Genomic DNA, 25,263 nt, shown 5'->3' on the forward strand with positions numbered 1-25,263 from the left:
ACTGATCGTAATATTGCTTGACTATGATGAGACTGGACCATCCTGGTGTGTTTGGTTGGATCCATGTATCTCCAAAGTCCAAGTCATGTTAAGGGGAAAATAAGTGAAATAATAAATCAAATGAATTTGATTAATTGAGCTATTGATGAAATGGAAAGTGATATTGTAAGAATGGAATGTGAGATGAATTGTAAAGAGATTGAAGTATGAACCAAAGGTTCATGAAATGTTATATTTGAAATGTGAATTGAATAATTATATGTGTTGGAGATGAATCAAAGGTTCATGAGTTTTTGAATCTCATGATGATTTATTGGATCTATCATTGGAAATGATATAATGGAAATATGATAGTTTGGTATGAATTTATATATATGATTTGTATGTATGATTTGCTAATTATCTATGTATGTTATGATATTTTATTATTGTTATAATTTATATTATGATAATACCACTGAGTATTTTACAATACTTAGCGTAACGGTTTTTTCCCGTGCCGCAAGTTAGGTAGAGTTGAAGTCAGTCAAGCATCCGAGTCAATCCCGATCTCAGCTCAATTTTGGTGATGCATCTATCTTTTAAAAATGTGGCATGTACTAGGTTGGTGGTTTGTCACTTGTAAATGTTTTATAGAATGTAATGTGGTGCATAATCCTTAAGAGGTAATGAAATGAATGAATGAAAATTTGTTAAGTTTGAAAGGTTGATGAATGTTATTTGATCAAGATTTATAAGTAAAATGTTTTGGGCATGAATTAGGTGTGTTTAGTATGTAAAAATAGCTTAAAAATGGTGCTAAATTAGGTTCTCACACGGCCTAGTCACATGGGCGTGTGCCCAAGCCGTGTGGCAAAGTCAGACTGCCCATAGGTTAGTCCACGGCCGTGTGAGTAAGTCCAGATCTGCCACGGGGCTGGCCCCACGACCATGGGAGCCCCACGGGCATGGCATTCTCAAGGAAAAGTTTTACGTCGTATCCCAGATTCTAGGTATGGGGTCTTAAGGTGGATTTAAAAATTTAAATTGATATATAGATTTATGACTCGATGTTGTTCGTTATAGTGTTTATTCGGTATTCCTCGTAACCCTATTCTGGAGACGGGCTGGGTTAAGGGGTGTTACATTTATTGGTATCAGAGTTATAGGTTAGCGGATTCTTGGACTAAACCGAGCTCGTAAGTGAGTTTAGAAGTACATGCCACAGTCAAGTAAAAAATGAGTCAAGATTTTTGGATGCTGACCTATCTAATTGTTTTTGTTTTATAGATTAAAGATGTCTGATGAACACCTTGATGATACAAATGAAGAAATGTTCACTAGGGATGAAGAGTCGTATGATTTAGACGAAGCAGAGTCAGCTACTCCCAGTGTAAATCCAGTTAGAAACCAACCCCCTAATGTAGAAAGAGATGAAAAAAGTAGAAATGAATCTAAATTAGTAAAATATTAGCTGATGCTCTTCAGCGAGCAGTGGAGTCTATACCTGCTACTACGACTGTATCTGTTCCTAGACAGGCCCCAATTACGGAACTAAGAAAATAAGGTGCCACAGAATTCTCGGGTCTGAAAGGAGTTGATCCGTCTATAGCTGACAATTGGATGGAGTTAACCAAGAGAGTATTTCAACAACTAGAATGCACCCTCGGGAAAGTTTGTTATGTGTTGTATCATTATGCAATGGGAGGCTTATGTATGGTGGGAATTAGTGGTTCGACATTTACCAAAGAATGAGATAACTTGGATCTATTTCAGAAAGAGTTTCAAAAGAAATATATTAGAGAATGTATATCGAAGACAAGAAGCAAGAGTTTTTGACGTTGCAACAGGTGACATGTCAGTAATAGATTATGAGAGGGAATTCTGAGACTCAGCAGATACGCTCAGAGTTATTCCAATGAAGCTGAAAGTTGTAAGAGATTTTTACGGGGTCTGTGAGATGAGATCAAATTACAGTTGGTATCTCAACGTAGTACTGAATTTGTTGATTTATTGAGCGGCCAAGATGGTAGAGCAAGTCGTAAGATTGACAAAAAGTCTAAAACTTCCAAATTGGTTGGGAAACGTATGGAACTGCAAGTTTGAACCCTTTACCGAAAAGATTCAAGGATTCCCGAAGTGGATGGAGATCCAATTTTAGATCAGATAAAAAAGAAAATAGTCAGGGGAAACAAACTACAGTATCCATCGTAGTGGAAGAGGTCCGTCCCGAGATGTTAATATTCAGATTGTGAACATTGCGGGAAAAAGCACAAAGTTGAATGCTAGAGATTGACCAGAGGGTGTTTTAAATGTGGATCTACAGACCATTATATTAAAGATTTCCCGAAGAATGATAGTGATACACCTGTGACATCACAGAGATCGGTCTCTACTGCTCGAGGGAAAGGATCGGGTAGAGGTGGATCAATATCTAGAAGAGGAGGTACGAGAAGAGGGAATGACATAGTGACCCAGCAGTCTGAAGCTAGGGTGCCGGGTAGAGCGTATGTGGTTAGAACCCGCGAAGAAGGTGATACTCATGATGTGGTAACAGGCATATTTCTTTTATATTATGGGCCTGTTCATGCTTTAATTGATCCTGGATCTTTGCATTCCTATATTAATTCAAAATTAGTTGAATCAAGAAAATTAAAATCTGAAATATCTAGAGTGTCTATTGAGGTGTCGAGTCCGTTGGGGCAAATAGTGTTAGTGAACCAGGTTTGTCCAAGATGCTCGTTGATTATACAGAATAAAACTTTCTGGTTGACTTGTTAATTATGCCATTTGGGGATTTTGATATAATATTAGGAATAGACTGGTTATCTGAACATGGAGTGATTTTGGATTGCTATAAAAAGAGATTCAGCATTCAGACAACGAGTGAAGGTCGGGTTGAAGTAAATGGTATTCGTACTAGTGGGCCAGCATGAATTGTTTCAGCAATAAAGGCTAGTAAATTACTTCAGCAGGGTTGTTCAGCATATTTGGCATATGTTATTAATTAAGATTCAGTTGGAAGCCAGTGTGGTAAAATTTAGATAGTTTGTGAGTTTCCTGATGTATTTCCTAAAGAATTTCTGGGTTTACCACCAAATAGGGAGGTCGAGTTCACTATTGAGGTTTATCCGGGCACGGCTCCAATCTCTATACCTCCGCATCGGATGTCACCTACAGAGTTAAAAAGCTGAAGATACAGTTGCAAGACTTATTAAACCGTGGTTTTATTCAACCGAGCATATCACCGTGGGGAGCTCCGGTATTATTTGTTAAGAAGAAAGATGGCTCGATGTGACTTTGTATTGACTATAGACAATTAAATAAAGTAACAATCAAGAACAAGTATCCACTTTCTCGCATTGATGATTTGTTTGATCAGTTGAGAGGAGCTTCTGTATTTTCGAAAATTGATTTAAGATTAGGCTACTACCAGTTGAAAGTAAAAGGAAGTGACGTTCCAAAGACAGCTTTCCCTACAAGGTATGGTCACTATGAGTTCTTAGTAATGCCATTCGGGTTGATAAATGCTCCAGCTACTTGTATGGATCTCATGAATCGTATCTTTCAACCATATTTAGACCAGTTTGTAGTAGTTTTTATTGATGATATTCTATTTATTCGAAGTCAGATTCAGAGCATGATCAACATATCAGGATTGTACTACAGATATTATGGGAGAAACGATTGTATGGAAAACTCAGCAAATGTGAATTTTGGTTGTCAGAGGTTGTATTCTTAGGTCATGTAGTATCTGCAGATGGAATCCGAGTTGATCCAAAGAAGATTGAAGCGATTGTACAATGGGAACCACCAAGAAACGTATCAGAGGTACGTAGTTTTCTTGGTTTAGTTGGGTATTATAGAAGATTTGTAAATGGATTTTTGAAGATAGCTTTGCCGATGACCAAACTACTACAAAAGAATGTACCATTTGTGTGGGATGATCAGTGTCAAGAAAGTTTTGAAAAGTTAAAGCAAATGTTGACAGAGGCACCAATTTTGACGTTACCAGAATTGGGAAAAGATTTTATTATATACATTGATGCTTCATTAAGTGGTTTGGGCTGTGTACTGATGCAAGAGGGGAAAGTAATAACTTATGCATCTCTTCAGTTGAAACCGCATGAGTGTAACTATCCAACTCATGATTTGGAGCTAGCAGCAGTGATTTTTACCTTGAAGATTTGGAGACATTACTTATACGGTGAAAAATGCTATATTTATATGGATCATAAAAGTTTGAAATATCTCCTCTCCCAAAAAGAATTGAATTTGCGACTGAGACGGTGGATTGAGCTTTTAAAAGATTATGACTGTGTTATAGACTATCATTCAGGAAAAGCTAATGTAGTGGCTGACGCTTTGAGTAAAAAATTGCAATTGATTTGAGAGCAATGTTTGCACAGCTTAGTATTTGTTATGATGGGAGTTTGATAGCTGAATTGAAAGTTAAACCAGTGATGTTCGACTAGATTAAATCAGCTCAATTGAAAGATGATAAATTGTTGAAAAAAAGAGAGATGGTGCAGACTGGTACGGTAGAAAATTTCAGCATTGATGCACATGGATGCTTAAGGTACCGAGATCGAGTTTGTGTTCCTGCTAAATCTGAATTGAAAAGGTTAATACTCCAAGAGGCACACAATGGTTCCTTTACTTTACACCCGGGAGGCATAAAGATATATCGTGATCTATGAGATCTGTATTGGTGGCCCGGAATGAAGAGAGATATAGTTGAATATGTTGGTAAATGTCTTACATGTCAGCGAGTAAAAGTAGAATATTAGGTTTCTATTGGATTGCTTCAGCTGATAAGTATTCCTGAGTGGAAATGGGATCGCATCACAATGGATTTTGTTATGGGATTGCCACTGTCGGCAAGCAAAAAGAATGTCATTTGGGTAATTGTTGATCGGCTTACAAAATCAGCTCACTTTATAGCAGTCAGAATAGATTGGTCATTGCAGAAGCTTGCAAAAGTGTATATTTGAGAAATTGTTAGATTGCATGGTATTCCAATATCTATAATTTCAAATCGAGGTCCTCGATTTACATCAAGATTTTAGAGACAGTTACATGAATCATTAGGCATATGGCTTAATTTCAACACAGCATTTCATCCACAGACTGATGGACAGTCCGAACGGGTAATTCAAATATTAAAAGATATGCTTCGAGCTTGCATCATTGATTTTGAATCAGGTTGGGAACGTTATTTACCTTTAACTAAATTTGTGTATAACAATAGTTTCCAATCAAGTATTCAGATGGCTCCGTATGAAGCATTGTATGGACGAAGATGTAGATCACCTATGTGTTAGACTGAACTGAATGAAAGAAAAGCGATTGGACTGGAATTGATTCAAGAAATAGAAGAGACAATCAAGAAAATACAAGAGAGATTAAAAGCTGCATTTGATAGACAAAAGTCCTACATTGATTTGAAACGACGGGACATTGAGTATTCAGTTAGGGATAAAGTATTTCTTAAAGTTTCTCCATGGAAAAAAGTGTTGAGATTTGGTCAGAAAGGTAAATTGAGCCCTCATTACATTGGGCCGTATGAAATTGTAGAAAGAATCAGACCAGTTACTTATCGATTAGCTTTACCTCCCGAATTACAGAAGATACATGATATTTTCCATGTTTCAATGCTAGGCAGATATAGATCAAATCCTTCTTATGTCATTTCTGTTGAAGATATTGAGATTCAACCGAATTTTTCTTATAAAGAAGAACCAGTTGAGATTCTAGCACGAGAGATAAAATAATTAAGAAATAAAAGGGTTCCTCTAGTGAAAGTGCTATGGAAAAGTCACAAGGTGGAAGAAGCGACTTGGGAACCAGAAGAAACTATGAGAGCTCAGTACCCCCATCTATTCTCAGGTAAATTTCGAAGACGAAACTTATTAAGGGGAGAAATGTAACGACCTATATGCATCAGAAAAGTGAATTTAGGGACTCTGTCTTAGGAAAATGAGTCCGTAAATATTTATTAAAGATATTTACAAAGTTATTTATGGGTTGAATTAATTTTGATTAGGTGAATTTAGTTTAATTAGAAGTAATTATTAAAAAGGACTAAATTGAATAGAGTGTAAAAGATTAATTTTAAAATAGATAAAAATGACAAGGGACTAAATTAGTAATTAAACCAAATTAGTGACATGTGTAAGATAGAGAATAAATACATGTGTATTTAAATTATTAGTACAAATGTATGTTATATATATTTACTTATAAATTAAGTAAAAGATATTTACTTATTATTTATAATTATTATTATGTCATATTATGATTTACAAATGGTGACAATTGTATGGTGATAAATTAACACATGCGTACATGTGTGTATAAATACACATGTATTATCTTTATTTGTTATTATATAGATATTTTATAATTAAATATTAATTAAGTAAATAATGTAATAAAATAAAGGATAAAAGAAAAAGAATAGAAAATGATACAGGGAAGTCACGAAATTGGGGAAAGAAAAGAAAGGAAAGAAAAGAAAAGAGAGAATCAGGGTTTTAATGCTTGAAGTTTTAATTGGTAAGTTTAATTAAGCCATTTTCTTGTGATTTTGATGTTTTTGAAGTCCCAGAGTTGAATACTTTTGAGTTTATGTGGAAATATTAAAATTAATAGATTTTTGAAAAGGATTTAATTTGAGAAAATGATGAAATTATGGATTAAATTGATAGAATAATTGATTAGAATTGATTAGAGGACTAAATTGTAAACTAGGCTATAAGTTTTGAGTTTATGGGCTAAATTGAAAGAAGTTTGAAATTATGGTAAAATGATGAAAATTTGATGCTTATATTGAAGTTTTGATGGAAATTGAATAAGAAAATGATGTGAATTGTAAAAAGGAAGAAGATGAAAATGGTAGGACAAATTTGGGATTTAGGTAAAAGTTGCATGAAAAGTTATTATTTTATATAAAATATGTGTGTTATTAATTAATTGTACTTTTGCTAATTTTTGTAGCAAACAAGGAAACCGAGACGTTCAATACGAAGGGAAAGGAAAAAGAGATCGAGGAATAGCTCGAGAAAAATATCGATTTTTGTTATCATAATTCAAGTTATTTCTTATTAAATGTTTAATTTTAATTTATATGTATGGAATTTGAATATGAGGTAAATATTGATATTTAAGTTGAATGTGAATTAGATTTATTTGATGAAAAAATATATGTATGTGAAATTGAATTGTATGATTGAATTGAGTAATGTTGGTATGCATATGAATTTGAATTGAGAAATATGTGAGAAAATGTGGTCAAAGTGCAATTGATGTGAATTGACTGAAATAACGAAAGTAATTCGATACCCTATTAACTAGTCGGGCTTAGTGGATATAGTTGGCATACCATAGAATTGGAAAGGTTCAGGGATACTTCGAATTCGAGTCGATGAGACACTTGGTGTGTCATTATTGCTTCGGATAGATTCGATGAGGCGTTGGTTGCCACTTTGCTTCAGCTTAGCCGATGAGACGTTGGTCGTCGCTTATTTGCTTCAAACTATCTGATGAGGTGTTGGTCGCCATTCTGGTGTGTTTGGTTGGATCCGTGTATCTGCCAAAGTCCGAGTCATGTTAATAGGGGATGTGACAGCCCTAAAGTGACCCTAGTCGGAAAGCGGTTTTGGGACCGCTAAACCGAGTCACCAAATTATTTGAATATGATAATTATTGTCTAAAATATGTGAATATGAATGTGTGAAAGTTTTAAGCTTTGATTTAGTTAATTGTATGTGAATTTAGTTAATAGGACTTATGTGTGACACTTTTGAAATGTGATAGGTTAATCTATAAGGATCTATTAGGGCATGTAATAAAAAGGGTGGACTTGCATGTCAATTTCCCCACTTAATTGGTAGTGGCCGGCCATGACAATGAGGGTGGACAAAATGTGATGGGTAAAACATGTCATAAACATGTTATGTTAGTGTTTTATGGGAGGAATGATAAAATAAGGAGCATGGGTAGTAAAATAATAGTGGTTAGTAGGAGGAGAAAGAGAAAAAGAAAAAAAAATGAGCTAGGCTACTCCTCCATTGCCGTGACTTGAGGAAGGAAGAAGAAAAGGATTTTCTTGCTTCATGTTCGGTTGGTTGGTGTTTAGGAGGAGGTATGTTTGATGTTGTTCCATGAGATTCATGCATGTTTTTAGTTGTTAGCTTGAGTTCTACCTAGCCCATGGTTTAAATCTTTGCTATGTGATGGAGATGATATTCGGCCATGGGTGTTGTCTTCTTGGTTGGTGTTTGATGTTGTGGTGATGAGGCATGAAGATGAGTTAAGTTTCGGCTAAGGTGGATTTGTGTTGATGTCATTTGCAGGCTAAATGTGAAGCTTTGTAATGATACATGTGATGGTGGATTGATGACTCTTGGATTTTCTTTTTAGCATTTTTGAGTTAGACATTAAGTTCTTTGTTTAACCTATGGCCAAAATTGAAATGGTATGGTGTCTTGATGCATTCGGCCATGGTAGGAAGTAGAAGAGAAATATGGTTGTTGTTCATGTTATTTGGATGAAAAATGGTAGTAAGGCGAAGTGCAAATGTTAGTATTTGATTACTAGTGTATATATGTGTATTAGCCGAGTTTTGAACTTGAAACAAAATGGTATGTAGTCAATACAAGTAACCATATTTGTAGGAAGTATTAAGCATATAATTGGCCTCAACATAGACATGCATATTCGCCCACATGAGATAGATTGGTGTTGCATGTACTCGGTTATAGGCGAGCATAATGATGAATCTATCTTGACTTAGATAATCGGCTCAAGGAGAATTTGTTAAAGTGCTTAGTTAATTGATATTAGGTTAATGATGTGTGTATTCGGTCATAAAGGTGCACATGAGGAAATGTTAGATTAATTGTATTAAATTGCTCAATGTGATTAAAAATGCGTATGACCATTTTGTATTTGAGCTAAAGGTGGCCATATGACCTATCAAACTCCTTGTCATATTCGGCCATAAGCTAGCATAATGAGACTTTAATAAGTTAAATTTGTTTGAATTAGCTCAAGAGCTTAGAGGACCAAAGTTGGATAAGGGAAAGGAAAAAGTGATCGAAAAGCCGCCGAAATCGTTCGACAACATCTGAGGTAAGTTTTTGAGTAATGGATCTTAGATTATGATTCGATTAGATCATGTCTTAAGTAAATCAAAATCATGCTCTTTGTATGTAACTATTGAGCCGAAAATGATAATGCTTGATAAGTGACTTGTGTTTGAATTCTAGTTATGAAAATGAAGTATAGATGTGTCATGATTTATTGATATGTGCATGGATATTCGGATGATAACCGGGCTAAGTCCCGAAGGCATTTGTGCTAGTGACTAATTCCGGGCTAAGCCCGAAGGCATTTGTGCGAGTTACTATATCCGGGCTAAGTCCCGAAGGCATTTGTGCGAGTTACTATAACCGGGCTAAGTCCCGAAGGCATTTGAGCAAGTAGTTATATCCGGCTAAATTCCGAAGGTACTTGGTTTGGGAATGAGCGATTTTGCTGTAATAATTTCAATTAATACGCTCGTAAAATCCCAACGATGAGGTACGTTTCGTATATGCATTGGAGTAGTTGATTCCTTTTAAATATTATTCGCTCAGTCAATTAATGAGTTTCCGGCCTTTGGTTAAGTTGATCCCTTATGTGTGAATATGAGGGTTGGAAATGTGAAGTAGGGCTGATTTTTGAGAATATGTGTATATGAAATTATCCGTTTAGTTATATGAATGCTATACTTCAGTTGTGCCTAATTTCATTGCTCAAAACTTACTAAGCATTAAATGCTTACTCCGTTCTTTGAATCTCTATTTTATAGATTTTGGTTCGTCAGCTATCGAACTCGGGATTGTCGAAGTCGAAGTCGTCCACACTATCAAAGCCCTTTTGGTACACTTTTGGTTGAACTCTGAAAATGGCATGTATAGGACTACCCTTGTTGTTGTTGGTCATGTACCCTTTGGTTTTGTATAAATTTGGATAGCCATGCGAAAATGGCTTATATATACTTTGAGCATAGCATTATAATCGTTTTGTATGTTGTTCATTGAGAGGTATGGAAATGTTTGGTAACGATTAGCCATTGGAATGTTTAATCATGATCATTTTCGTGCTTTGTATGACAAATTCTAGTTGATTCATGGAAAACCATGAAATAGGTAAAGTTTACCTTAAAAACAGATTCTGACAGCAGCAGTGGTGTGGATTTGAAAACTCACTAAAAATAGTAGGAATGGAATTAAATAGTGAATAAATTATGTAATCTAACCATGATGAATCTATTTTCATATGAAAGTAACGAAACGATCATATGAGCCTTATTTTATGAGATGCTTAAGTTTTCGTTAAACAGGGCCAGAGCGATTTTTGGATCCCCTGTTCCAACTTTGTAAATTCACTATAAATTAACCAGAGATAATTAGAAGTCATTCCTTATATTTACAGATTCCTTTTCGAGTCTAGTTTCTTTAGAAACAAACGGCATAAGTATTGAATCCCTGTACAAGGAGATATCTAAGTCGTAATGCATGAAGGTCAGAGTAGTCGAACCCTGAAACAGGGGAGACTTTAACTAATAAACTGTACTAATTGGCTTGACCAAAAATTCTAGAAAACAATTTGTTGATGGATATACGAGTCTAGTTTCAAGTAAAATTTACGAAACTGGTTTTCGAGTTTTGGAACTCAAGATATGATTTTTAAGGTGACAGTGACGCAGTTAGCCAGCTTGTCTGGAAATTTTTAAAATGGTCTGTGAAAATAAATGAATTAAGTCTGTTAGCACCTCGTGTTCGACTCCGGCAACGGTCTCGGGTACGGGGTGTTACAATTTTATTGGTATCAGAGCTACGGTTTAGTCGATTCTAGGACTACCGTAATACGTTTGGGTCTAGCTATACATGCCATTATGTGATTATTTGATAGTGGTGATTTCTGACAATTGAAAATGTGTTTATTTATAGTAATGGATCCCGATCCCAACCGAGCGGTAGCTGATGATCTTGAGAGTGTAGCGCCTGCTCCCGCACAAGGGACAGCGCCGGCAGACTCTCAACCTATTGCTAGTAATCCGAATGATGAAGCTAGACAAGCTTTTTATAGCGTGATGAATGATTGGTTCAACCAATACATTCGAACTAATACGGCTGTTCCACAACCTCCATTCCCGACTAATACCACCCCCGCACCTACAATACCTCCGGCAACTGACCAAATAAGGTCAAATAAGCCCCCAGTTGACAGAATCCGAAAACACGAGGCTACTAAATTTAAAGCTACGGATAGCGATGATGCCGAGCAAGCTGAATTTTGGTTGGACAACACTATTCTGGTACTCGATGAGCTATCTTGCACACCCGATGAGTGCCTAAAGTGTACTATCTCCTTGCTACATGATTCTGCCTACTATTGGTGGAATACGTTGACTTCTATTGTGCCCAGAGAGCAAGTAACTTGGGAGTTTTTCCAAACCGAGTTTCGGAAAAAGTATATCAGTCAGAGATTCATGGATCAAAAACGGAAGGAATTTCTTGAACTTAAACAAGGTTCCATGTCGGTTACCGATTATGAACGAAAGTTTGTAAGGCTTAGCCGGTACGCTCGAGAATGCATTTCTTCAAAAGCTGTGATGTGTAAACGTTTCGAGGATGGACTGAATGATGATATAAAGCTGTATGTTGGCATTTTGGAAATCCGAGAATTTGTGGTGCTTGTCGAGCAAGCTTGCAAAGCCGAGGAGCTCAGTATGGAGAAAAGAAAAGCTGATATGGGAGCAAAGGAGTTTCGTAAGAGGTCTTCGGGGAGGCCCTTTCAACAGTCATCGAAGAAATTTAGAGATGATTTAGGCCGATCTAGAGACACTTCAGGTTTTTCTAGACGAGATCGTGATCGACCCCCTGTGAGTGCACGAGTCACTTCGGTCGCCAGTGTTGGAAATGATCGTCGAGACAGAACGGAGTGTCAGTATTGTGGTAAATGGCATTCGGGGAGTTGTAGATTCCATGACCGCTCCTGTTACAAGTGCGGATCAGCTGACCACTTTATTAAAGATTGCCCGAGATTGTCTGAACAGAACGTAAATCAGAGTGGGAAACCTGGTGCTACTACTGCTCGGGGTAGACCATCTAGAAATACGGGCAATGCTAGTGGCGGTCAGAGAGGATCTAGAGATACTACAACCAGATCTGAGGCTCGTGCTCCTGCTAGAGCTTACGCTATACGTGCACGTGAGGATGCTTCCTCGCCAGATGTTATTACTGGTACTTTTACTCTCTTTGATACTAATGTGATTGCTTTGATTGACCCTGGTTCTACTCATTCTTATATATGTGAAACCTTAGCATCCAATAAGACTCTACCTGTTGAGTCTACTGAGTTTGCAATTCGGGTGTCAAATCCTTTGGGTCTTTACGTGCTTGTCGACAAAGTGTGCAAGAAATGTCCCCTAGTAATCCGAGGTTCCTGTTTTTCGGCCGATTTGATGCTTTTACCGTTTGACGAATTTGATGTTATCCTCGGTATGGATTGGTTGACCGTACATGATGCAATTGCAAATTGTAAAAGAAAAACCATCGATTTAAGGTGTGTAAATAACGAGATAATCCGAGTTGAGTCTACTGACTTGAATAGGTTGCCAGCTATAATATCATCGATGTTGGCTCAGAAATATGTAAGAAAGGGGTGTGAAGCATACCTTGCGTATGTACTTGATGACAAAGAGTTAGAAAAGAAGCCTGAATCTGTGCCAGTGGTTTGTGAATACCCAGATGTTTTTCCCGAAGAATTACCGGGTTTACCACCTGTTCGGGAGGTAGAGTTTGGTATTGAGCTTGTACCTGGGACTATATCGATTTCGATAGCTCCGTATCGTATGGCACCAACCGAGTTAAAAGAGTTGAAGGCTCAGTTGCAAGAGTTGACGGATAGGGGTTTCGCTCGACCAAGTTTCTCACCTTGGGGTGTACCAGTATTGTTTGTGAAAAAGAAAGACGGAACTATAAGGTTGTGCATCGACTATCGTCAGCTGAATAAAGTGACAATAAAGAATAAATATCTGTTACCGCGTATTGATGATTTGTTTGATCAACTAAAAGGAGCCTCGGTGTTTTCAAAGATAGATTTGAGATCGGGTTATTATCAGTTGCGAATTCGAGATTCGGATATACCCAAAACTGCTTTCAGAACGAGATACGGTCACTACGAATTCTTAGTGATGCCGTTTGGGCTCACTAATGCCCCGCGATATTTATGGATTTGATGAATCGGATCTTCAGACCGTATTTGGACCGGTTTGTAGTTGTGTTTATCGATGATATTTTGGTCTATTCGAGAAATGAAACCGATCATGCTGAACACCTGGGATTAGTGTTGCAAATTTTACGGGATAAGCAGTTATATGCTAAGTTCAGTAAGTGTGAGTTCTGGTTAAGAGAGGTTAGCTTCTTGGGTCATGTGGTGTCTACATCAGGTATTCGAGTTGATCCGAACAAAATTTCGGCCATACTTAACTGGAAGCCTCCGAGAAATATTACTGAAGTTCAGAGCTTTTTGGGACTTGCCAGTTACTACAGACGCTTTGTAAAGGGTTTCTCGATGATAGCCACACCAATGACGAAACTACTTCAGAAGGATGTTAAGTTTGAATGGACAGAAAAGTGTTAGAAAAGTTTCGATCAACTGAAAACTTGTTTGACTGAACCTCCAGTACTAGTGCAGCCCGAATCAGGCAAAGAGTTTATAGTGATGCATCCCTACTTGGGTTGGGTTGCGTATTGATGCAAGAGGGTCGAGTTGTAGCTTATGTGTCGAGACAACTGAAGCCACATGAGAAAAATTATCCGACCCATGATCTTGAACTAGCTGCCATCGTGTTCGCTTTGAAAATATGGCGACATTACTTATTTGGTGAGAAGTGCCATGTATATTCGGATCACAAAAGTCTCAAATATTTGATGACTCAAAGAGACTTGAATCTACGACAAAGACGTTGGCTCGAGTTGTTGAAAGATTATGAGCTTGTCATTGACTATCACCCGGGAAAGGCTAATGTGGTTGCAGATGCCTTAAGTCGTAAATCACTGTTTGCTTTACGAGCGATGAATGTACACTTGTCTGTTCTATCCGACAATGTGTTAGTGGCAGAATTAAAGGCCAAACCATTGTTGATTCATCAAATTCGTGAAGCTTAGAAAGTCGATGATGAACTGGTTGCAAAATGGGCTGAATGTGTTTTGAATATGGAATCAGAGTTTCAAATTGATGATGACGATTGTTTGAGGTTCAGAAGTCGTTTATGCGTTCCAAGAAATTCAGAACTTATTTCGATGATTCTGAATGAAGCTCATTGTAGCCGAATGTCAATTCACCCGGGGAGTACGAAAATGTACAACGATCTGAGACGTCAGTTTTGGTGGCATGGTATGAAACGAGACATTTCTGATTTTGTTTCGAAGTGCTTAGTATGTCAGCAACTGAAGGCGAAAAATCAAGTGCCTACGGGTTTACTTCAGCCGATCATGATACCTGAATGGAAATGGGATCGAGTCACGATGGATTTTGTATCTGGGTTGCCAGTGTCGGCAAGTAAGAAAGATGCAATTTTGGTTGTTGTTGATAGACTGACTAAGTCGGCTCACTTTATCCCCGTACGCACGGATTTTTCATTGGATAAACTAGCTGAATTGTATGTTTCTCAGATTGTGAGATTACACGGGGTACCTATTTCTATTGTGTCGGATAGAGATCCGAGATTCACCTCACGATTTTGGAAGAAATTGCAAGAAGCTTTGGGTACCAAGTTGCATTTTAGCACCGCTTTTCACCCCCAAACCGATGGTCAATCCGAGCGGATAATTCAGATACTTGAGGATATGTTGAGATGTTGCATCCTCGAGTTTAGTGGTTCATGGGAGCGGTATTTACCTTTGATTGAATTCGCTTACAACTATAGTTTTCAGTCAAGTATTAAGATGGCACCTTACGAGGCTTTGTACAGTCGTAAATGCCGTACACCATTGTTTTGGACCGAGCTCGGTGAAAGTAAAATTTTCGGAGTTGATTTGATTAAAGATGCTGAACAGAAAGTAAAAGTAATCCGTGAAAGTCTGAAGGCAGCCACAGATCGTCAGCAGTCGTACGCGGATTTGAAACGAAAAGACATTAAGTATCAGGTGGGAGACAAAGTGCTTCTTAAAGTTTCACCTTGGAAAAAGATACTCAGATTTGGCCGTAAGGGCAAATTGAGTCCTAGATTCATTGGGCCGTATGAAATCTCCGAACGAGTTGGTCCAGTTGCATATAGGTTGTTTTTACCCCCTGAACTTGAAAGGATCCACAACGTTTTTCATGTTTCGATGCTTCGACGTTACAGATCTGATCCTTCACACATAATAAGTCCCTTCGAGGTTGAAATTCAAGCCGATATGAGTTATGAAGAAGAACCAATTCGTATCCTAGCTCGTGAAGTGAAAGAGTTGCGAAACAAAAAGGTTCCTTTAGTAAAAGTGTTATGGCTCAAACACGGGATGGAAGAAGCTACTTGGGAACCCGAGAACTCTATGAAAGAACGATACCCAAACCTATTTATCGGTAAGATTTTCGGGGACGAAAATTTCTTAAGTGGGGGAGAGTTGTGACAGCCCTAAAGTGACCCTAGTCAGAAAGTGGTTTCGGGACCACTAAACCGAGTCACCAAATTATTTGAATATGATAATTATTGTCTAAAATATGTGAATATGAATGTGTGAAAGTTTTAAGCTTCGATTTAGTTAATTGCATGTGAATTTAGTTAATAGGACTTATGTGTGACACTTTTGAAATGTGATAGGTTAATCTATAAGGATCTATTAGGGCATGTAATAAAAAGGGTGGACTTGCATGTCAATTTCCCCACTTAATTGGTAGTGGCCGGCCATGACAATGAGGGTGGACAAAATGTGATGGGTAAAACATGTCATAAACATGTTATGTTAGTGTTTTATGGGAGGAATGATAAAATAAGGAGCATGGGTAATAAAATAATAGTGGTTAGTAGGAGGAGAAAGAGAAAAAGAAAAAAATGAGCTAGGCTACTCCTCCATTGTCGTGACTTGAGGAAGGAAGAACAAGAGGATTTTCTTGCTTCATGTTCGGTTGGTTGGTGTTTAGGAGGAGGTATGTTTGATGTTGTTCCATGAGATTCATGCATGTTTTTAGTTGTTAGCTTGAGTTCTACCTAGCCCATGGTTTAAATCTTTGCTATGTGATGGAGATGATATTCGGCCATGGGTGTTGTCTTCTTGGTTGGTGTTTGATGTTGTGGTGATGAGGCATGAATATGAGTTAAGTTTCGGCTAAGGTGGATTTGTGTTGATGTCATTTGTATGCTAAATGTGAAGCTTTGTAATGATACATGTGATGGTGGATTGATGACTCTTGGATTTTCTTTTAGCATTTTTGAGTTAGACATTAAGTTCTTTGTTTAACCCATGACCAAAATTGAAATGGTATGGTGTTTTGATGCATTCGGCCATGGTAGGAAGTAGAAGAGAAATATGGTTGTTGTTCATGTTATTTGGATGAAAAATGGTAGTAAGGCGAAGTGCAAATGTTAGTATTTGATTACTAGTGTATATATGTGTATTAGCCGAGTTTTGAACTTGAAACAAAATGGTATGTAGTCAATACAAGTAACCATATTTGTAGGAAGTATTAAGCATATATTGGCCTCAACATAGACATGCATATTCGGCCACATGAGATAGATTGGTGTTGCATGTATTCGGTTATAGGCGAGCATAATGATGAATCTATCTTGACTTAGATAATCGGCTCAAGGAGAATTTGTTAAAGTGCTTAGTTAATTGATATTAGGTTAATGATGTGTGTATTCGGTCATAAAGGTGCACATGAGGAAATGTTAGATTAATTGTATTAAATTGCTCAATGTGATTAAAAATGCGTATGACCATTTTGTATTTGAGCTAAAGGTGGCCATATGACCTATCAAACTCCTTGTCATATTCGGCCATAAGCTAGCATAATGAGACTTTAATAAGTTAAATTTGTTTGAATTAGCTCAAGAGCTTAGAGGACCAAAGTTGGATAAGGGAAAGGAAAAAGTTATCGAATAGCCGCCGAAATCGTTCGACAACATCCGAGGTAAGTTTTTGAGTAATGGATCTTAGATTATGATTCGATTAGATCATGTCTTAAGTAAATCAAAATCATGCTCTTTGTATGTAACTATTGAGCCGAAAATGATAATGCTTGATAAGTGATTTGTGTTTTTATTCTAGTTATGAAAATGAAATATAGATGTGTCATGATTTATTGATATGTGCATGGATATTCGGATGATAACCGGGCTAAGTCCCGAAGGCATTTGTGCTAGTGACTAATTCCGGGCTAAGCCCGAAGGCATTTGTGCGAGTTACTATAACCGGGCTAAGTCCCGAAGGCATTTGTGCGAGTTACTATAACCGGGCTAAGTCCCGAAGGCATTTTTGCGAGTTACTATAACCGGGCTAAGTCCCGAAGGCATTTGTACGAGTTACTATATCCAGGCTAAGTCCCGAAGGCATTTGTGCGAGTTACTATAACCGGGCTAAGTCCCGAAGGCATTTGAGCAAGTAGCTGTATCCGGCTAAATTCCGAAGGTACTTGGTTTGGGAATGAGAGACCTTGCTATAATAATTTCAATTAATATGCTCGTAAAATCCCAATGATGAGGTACGTTTCGTATATGCATTGGAGTAGTTGATTCCTTTTAAATATTATTCGCTCAGTCAATTAATGAGTTTCCGACCTTTGGTTAAGTTGATCCCTTATGTGTGAATATGAGGGTTGGAAATGTGAAGTAGGACTGATTTTTGAGAATATGTGTATATGAAATTATCCGTTTAGTTATATGAATGCTATACTTCAGTTGTGCCTAATTTCATTGCTCAAAACTTACTAAGCATTAAATGCTTACTCCGTTCTTTGAATCTCTATTTTATAGATTTTGATTCGTCAGCTATCGGACTCGGGATTGTCGAAGTCGAAGTCGTCCACACTATCAAAGCCCTTTTGGTACACTTTTGGTTGAACTCTGAAAATGGCATGTATAGGACTACCCTTGTTGTTGTTGGTCATGTACCCTTTGGTTTTGTATAAATTTGGATAGCCATGCGAAAATGGCTTATATATACTTTGAGCATAGCATTATAATCGTTTTGTATGTTGTTCATTGAGAGGTATGGAAATGTTTGGTAACGATTAGCCATTGGAATGGTTAATCATGATCATTTTGGTGCTTTGTATGACAAATTCTAGTTGATTCATGGAAAACCATGAAATAGGTAAAGTTTACCTTAAAAATAGATGCTGATGGCAGTAGTGGTGTGGATTTGAAAAATCACTAAAAATAGTAGGAATGGAATTAAATAGTGAATAAATTATGTAATCTAACCTTGATGAATCTATTTTCATATGAAAGTAACGAAACGGTCATATGAGCCGTATTTTATGAGATGCTTAAGTTTTCGTGAAACAGGGCCAGAGCGATTTCTTGAACCCCTGTTCCGACTTTGTAAATTCACTATAAATTAACCAGAGATAATTAGAAGTCATTCCCTATATTTACAGATTCCTTTTCGAGTCTAGTTTCTTTAGAAACAAACGGCATAAGTATTGAATCCCTGTACAAGGAGATATCTAAGTCGTAATGCATGAAGGTCAGAGTAGTCGAACCCTGAAACAGGGGAGAATTTAACTAATAAACTGTACTAATTGGCTTGACCAAAAATTCTAGAAAAATATTTGTAGATGGATATATGAGCCTAGTTTCTGGTAAAATTTACGAAACTGGTTTTTGAGTTTTGGAACTCAAGATATGATTTTTAAGGTGACAGTGACGCAGTTAGCCAGCTTGTCTGGAAATTTTTAAAATGGTCTGTGAAAATAAATGAATTAAGTCTGTTAACACCTCGTGTTCGACTCCGGAAACGGTCTCGGGTACGGGGTGTTACAGGGGAAAATTAGTGAAATAATAAAATCAAATGAATTTGATTAATTGAGCTATTGAATGAAATGAGAAAGTGATATTGTAAGATGGAATGTGAGATGAAATTTGTAAAGAGATTGAAGGTATGAACCAAAGGATCATGAAATGTTCATATTTGAAATGTGAATTGAATAATTATATGTGGTTGAGAGATGAATCAAAGGTTCATGAGTTATTTGAAATCTCACTGATGATTTATTGGATCTATCATTGGAAATGATATAATGGAAATATGATAGTTTGGTATGAATTTATATATATGATTTGGTAATTATCTATGTATTTTATGATATTTTATTATTGTTATAATTTGAATTATGATAATACCACTGAGTATTTACAATACTCAGCATACGGTTGTTTCCCGTGCATAAGTTAGGTAGAGCTGAAGTTCAGTCAAGCATCCGAGTCAATCCCGACCTCAGCTCAATTTTGGTGATGCATCTCTTTTAGAAATGTGACATGTACTAGGTTTGGTGTTTGTCACTTGTAAATGTTTTATATTTTGAATGTAAATGTGATGCATAATCCTTAAAAGGTAATGAAATGAATGAATGAAAATTTGCTAAGTTTGAAAGGTTTGATGAATGTTATTTGATCAAGATTTATAAGTAAATGTTTTGGGCATGAATTAGGTGTGTTTAGTATGTGAAAATAGCTTAAAAATGGCGAAAAACTAGGTTTTCGCACGGCCTAGTCACATTGACGTGTGCCCAGACCGTGTGGCAAAGTCAGACTTGCCCATAGGTTAGTCCCACGGTCGTGTGAATAAGTCAGATCTGCCCACGGGCTGGCTGTAACACCCCTATCCCGTATCCGTCGCCGGAATAGGTAAAGGGGCATTATCGGACTTGAAACTCATATCCGAACAGTAAAAATTTTGAATATTTTTTTTATAAAGAACGTTCCTTTAGGTAAATACTAAAGACAGTCAGGGATACAATTTAACTTCTATAAGTACACATTCAAAAGATGCTATTTTCGCATGGCTTATATACATTAACCAAAATATTCTTCGGCCACTGGTCTATTCTTTACATGCCATAAAATAATTAAAAACATAACAGTAACAAGCAGTGGATAGTGATAGTGTGACTAGTTGCTAACGATCCCCGAGCCTGTAGCTTCCAAATGAGATCTATAAAACAGAGGAAACAAAGTAAACGGAGTAAGCATTACAATGCTTAGTAAGTTTTAAGCAATGTCAATAGATAACAATCAAATTATAACATAGTTGTTCGTATTTTTATTTCACTCATCCTTCGGGCATACCATCCATTTACTGAATATGCCCGTCTCATCATATATAATAGGCAGATAAATTCTCACTTGATAGTGATCTCTTATAAACATAGGTACATTACATATTTTCACCTAACTTTCCACATTAACCAAACGCACAATAATCATAGAACAGTGTTATTGCTTTACTCACATATGCATCACATAATGACCTTGTGATTTAGTCCAAATCAAGCTTAAATATAATCTCAAAATACATACCTGACCAGCTTAACGCATTGAATGTATTTATTACCAATTGTTACTGTGAAGTCGTATAATCTTATGTTTTACTCGAATCTTCAGCGAAACCTTTAGCTTGAATAGTCCCCACACGTAGTTATCGGGTCTTACCTGGAAAAAATCTCCACACGTATTCATCGGGTCTTACCCGGACATAATCTCCACACGTAGTCATCGGGTCTTACCCGGAATATATTTCCAAGTTTCATGTACATTTAATCACATGTTACAACATTCACATCGACTGTCATATTTGTAATTCATTTGCCTCATCAAATATCTAATAATACACACCTTTCACATTTGGTCATTCGGCCACAATATACACACATCTCCTACATATTTCACACTAGCCATTTGGCTTTACCACATATACATATCTCATACATATTTCACACTAGCCATTCGGCTTTACCACATATACATATCTCATACATATTTCACATTAGCCATTCGGCTTCACCACATATACATATCTCATACATATTTCACATTAGCTATTCGGCTTTACAACATATACATATCTCATACATATTTCATATTAGCCATTCGGCTTTACAACATATACATATCTCATACATATTTCACATTAGCCATTCGGCTTTACCACATATACATATCTCATACATATTTCACATTAGCCATTCGGCTTTACCACATATACATATCTCATACATATTTCACATTAGCCATTCGGCTTTACCACATATACATATCTCATACATATTTCACATCAGCCATTCGGCTTTACCACATATACATATCTCATACATATTTCCCATTAGCCATTCGGCTTTACCACATATACATATCTCATAAATATTTCGCATTAGCCATTCGGCTTTACCACATATACATATCTCATACATATTTCACATTAGCCATTCGGCTTTACCACATATACATATCTCATACATATTTCACATTAGTTATTCGGGCTTTACCACATATACATATCTCATACATATTTCACATTAGTTATTCGGGCTTTACCACATATACATATCTCATACATATTTCACATTAGCCATTCGGCTTTACCACATATACATATCTCATACATATTTCACATTAGCCATTCGGCTTTACCACTTATACATATCTCAAACATATTTCACATTAGCCATTCGGCTTTACCACATATACATATCTCATACATATTTCACATTAGCCATTCGGCTTTACCACATATACATATCTCATATATATTTCACATTAGCCATTCGGCTTTACCACATATACATATCTCATATATATTTCACATAAGCCATTCGGCTTTACCTTTACCACATATAAATATCTCATACATATTTCACATTAGCCATTTGGCTTCACCACATATACATATCTCATACATATTTCACATTAGCCATTCGGCTTCACCACATTACATATTTTCACCTAACTTTCCACATTGACAAAACGCACAATAATCATAGAACAGTCTTATTGCTTTACTCACATATGCATCACATAATGACCTTGTGATTTAGTCCAAATCAAGCTTAAATATAATCTCAAAATACATACCTGACCAGCTTAACGCATTGAACGTATTTATTACCAATTGTTACTGTGAAGTCGTATAATCTTATGTTTTACTTGAATCTTCAGCGAAACCTTTAGCTCGAATAGTCCCCACACGTAGTTATCGGGTCTTACCTGGAAAAAATCTCCACACGTATTCATCGGGTCTTACCTGGACATAATCTCCACACGTAGTCATCGGGTCTTACCCGGAATATATTTCCAAGTTTCATGTACATTTAATCACATGTTACAACATTCACATCGACTGTCATATTTGTAATTCATTCGCCTCATCAAATATCTAATAATACACACCTTTCACATTTGGTCATTCGGCCACAATATACACACATCTCCTACATATTTCACACTAGCCATTCGGCTTTACCACATATACATATCTCATACATATTTCACACTAGCCATTCAGCTTTACCACATATACATATCTCATACATATTTCACATTAGCCATTCGGCTTTACCACATATACATATCTCATACATATTTCACATTAGCCATTCGGCTTCACCACATATACATATCTCAGACATATTTCACATTAGCCATTCGGCTTTACAACATATACATATCTCATACATATTTCACATTAGCCATTCGGCTTTACAACATATACATATCTCATACATATTTCACATTAGCCATTCGGCTTTACCACATATACATATCTCATACATATTTCACATTAGCCATTCGGCTTTACCACATATACATATCTCATACATATTTCACATTAGCCATTCGGCTTTACCACATATACATATCTCATACATATTTCACATTAGCCATTAGGCTTTACCACATATACATATCTCATACATATTTCACATTAGCCATTCGGCTTTACCACATATCCATATTTCATACATATTTCACATTAGCCATTCGGCTTTACCACATATACATATCTCATACATATTTCACATTAGCCATTCGGCTTTACCACATATACATATCTCATACATATTTCACATTAGCCATTCGGCTTCACCACATATACATATCTCAGACATATTTCACATTAGCCATTCGGCTTTACAACATATACATATCTCATACATATTTCACATTAGCCATTCGGCTTTACAACATATACATATCTCATACATATTTCACATTAGCCATTCGGCTTTACCACATATACATATCTCATACATATTTCACATTAGCCATTCGGCTTTACCACATATACATATCTCATACATATTTCACATTAGCCATTCGGCTTTACCACATATACATATCTCATACATATTTCACATTAGCCATTAGGCTTTACCACATATACATATCTCATACATATTTCACATTAGCCATTCGGCTTTACCACATATCCATATCTCATACATATTTCACATTAGCCATTCGGCTTTACCACATATACATATCTCATAAATATTTCACATTAGCCATTCGGCTTTACCACATATACATATCTCATACATATTTCACATTAGCCATTCGGCTTTACCACATATACATATCTCATACATATTTCACATTAGCCATTCGGCTTTACCACATATACATATCTCATACATATTTCCCATTAGCCATTCGGCTTTACCACATATACATATCTCATACATATTTCACATTAGCCATTCGGCTTTACCACATATACATATCTCATACATATTTCACATTAGCCATTCGGCTTTACCACATATACATATCTCATACATATTTCCCATTAGCCATTCGGCTTTACCACATATACATATCTCATACATATTTCGCATTAGCCATTCGGCTTTACCACATATACATATCTCATACATATTTCACATTAGCCATTCGGCTTTACCACATATACATATCTCATAAATATTTCACATTAGTTATTCGGGCTTTACCACATATACATATCTCATACATATTTCACATTAGCCATTCGGCTTTACCACATATACATATCTCATACATATTTCACATTAGCCATTCGGCTTTACCACTTATACATATCTCATACATATTTCACATTAGCCATTCGGCTTTACCACTTATACATATCTCATACATATTTCACATTAGCCTTTCGGCTTTACCACATATACATATCTCATACATATTTCACATTAGCCATTCGGCTTTACCACATATACATATCTCATAGATATTTCACATTAGCCATTCGGCTTTACCACATATACATATCTCATATATATTTCACATTAGCCATTCGGCTTTACCTTTACCACATATACATATCTCATACATATTTCACATTAGCCATTTGGCTTCACCACATATACATATCTCATACATATTTCACATTAGCCATTCGGCTTCACCACATATACATATCTCATACATATTTCACATTAGCCATTCGGCTTTACCACATATACATATCTCATACATATTTCACATTAGCCATTCAGCTTTACCACATATACATATCTCATACATATTTCACATTAGCCATTCGGCTTCACCACATATACATATCTCATACATATTTCACATTAGCCATTCGGCTTCACCACATATACATATCTCATACATATTTCACATTAGCCATTCAGCTTTACCACATATACATATCTCATACATATTTCACATTAGCCATTCGGCTTTACCACATATACATATCTCATATATATTTCACATTAGCCATTCGGCTTTACCACATATACATATCTCATACATATTTCACACTAGCCATTCGGCTTTACCACACACATATATATTTATCTTGTACATCAATTTCAGCAATAGCTTATAAGCAACTCAAATAGTTTCATCAATGTTTACAACAAATTCGCATATTCACTACAAGTTGTTTTCCTGAGAAATAGTCACTAAATTATTTATAACTGGAGCTACAAAACTCAAAATCAATTTTTGTTAATTTTCCCTGAATATAGACTCAAATATCTTCCATCCATAAAATTTTCAGAATTTTAGGTTTGGCCAATCAATACCAGATTTTTCTTAAATTTTCCCCTATTTCACTGTTTGACTAATCTGACCACTCTTCACTTCGAATCAAATTTCTCATTGTACAGAATTCAAAATATGTTCTATTTGATTTCATTTAAAACTAGACTCATTAAGGAGTCTAAGCATATAAATTTTATCTTATAACCATTTTTGTACAAATTATAATTATTTTCTAAAAACCGAACAGGGGATTTCGGAGTCAT

The 25,263-nt window shown here is 36.2% G+C and overlaps 1 protein-coding gene across 2 annotated transcripts in view; it reads right to left on the reverse strand.

The window, feature by feature from the left end:
* Positions 1-25,263, reverse strand: part of LOC107888790 (ALBINO3-like protein 2, chloroplastic) — a 73,486-nt gene that overhangs the window by 10,471 nt on the left and 37,752 nt on the right. The gene's annotated exons all lie outside the window — the stretch shown is intronic.

Source organism: Gossypium hirsutum, chromosome A09, assembly GCF_007990345.1.
Source record: "Gossypium hirsutum isolate 1008001.06 chromosome A09, Gossypium_hirsutum_v2.1, whole genome shotgun sequence".
NCBI lineage: Eukaryota > Viridiplantae > Streptophyta > Magnoliopsida > Malvales > Malvaceae > Gossypium > Gossypium hirsutum.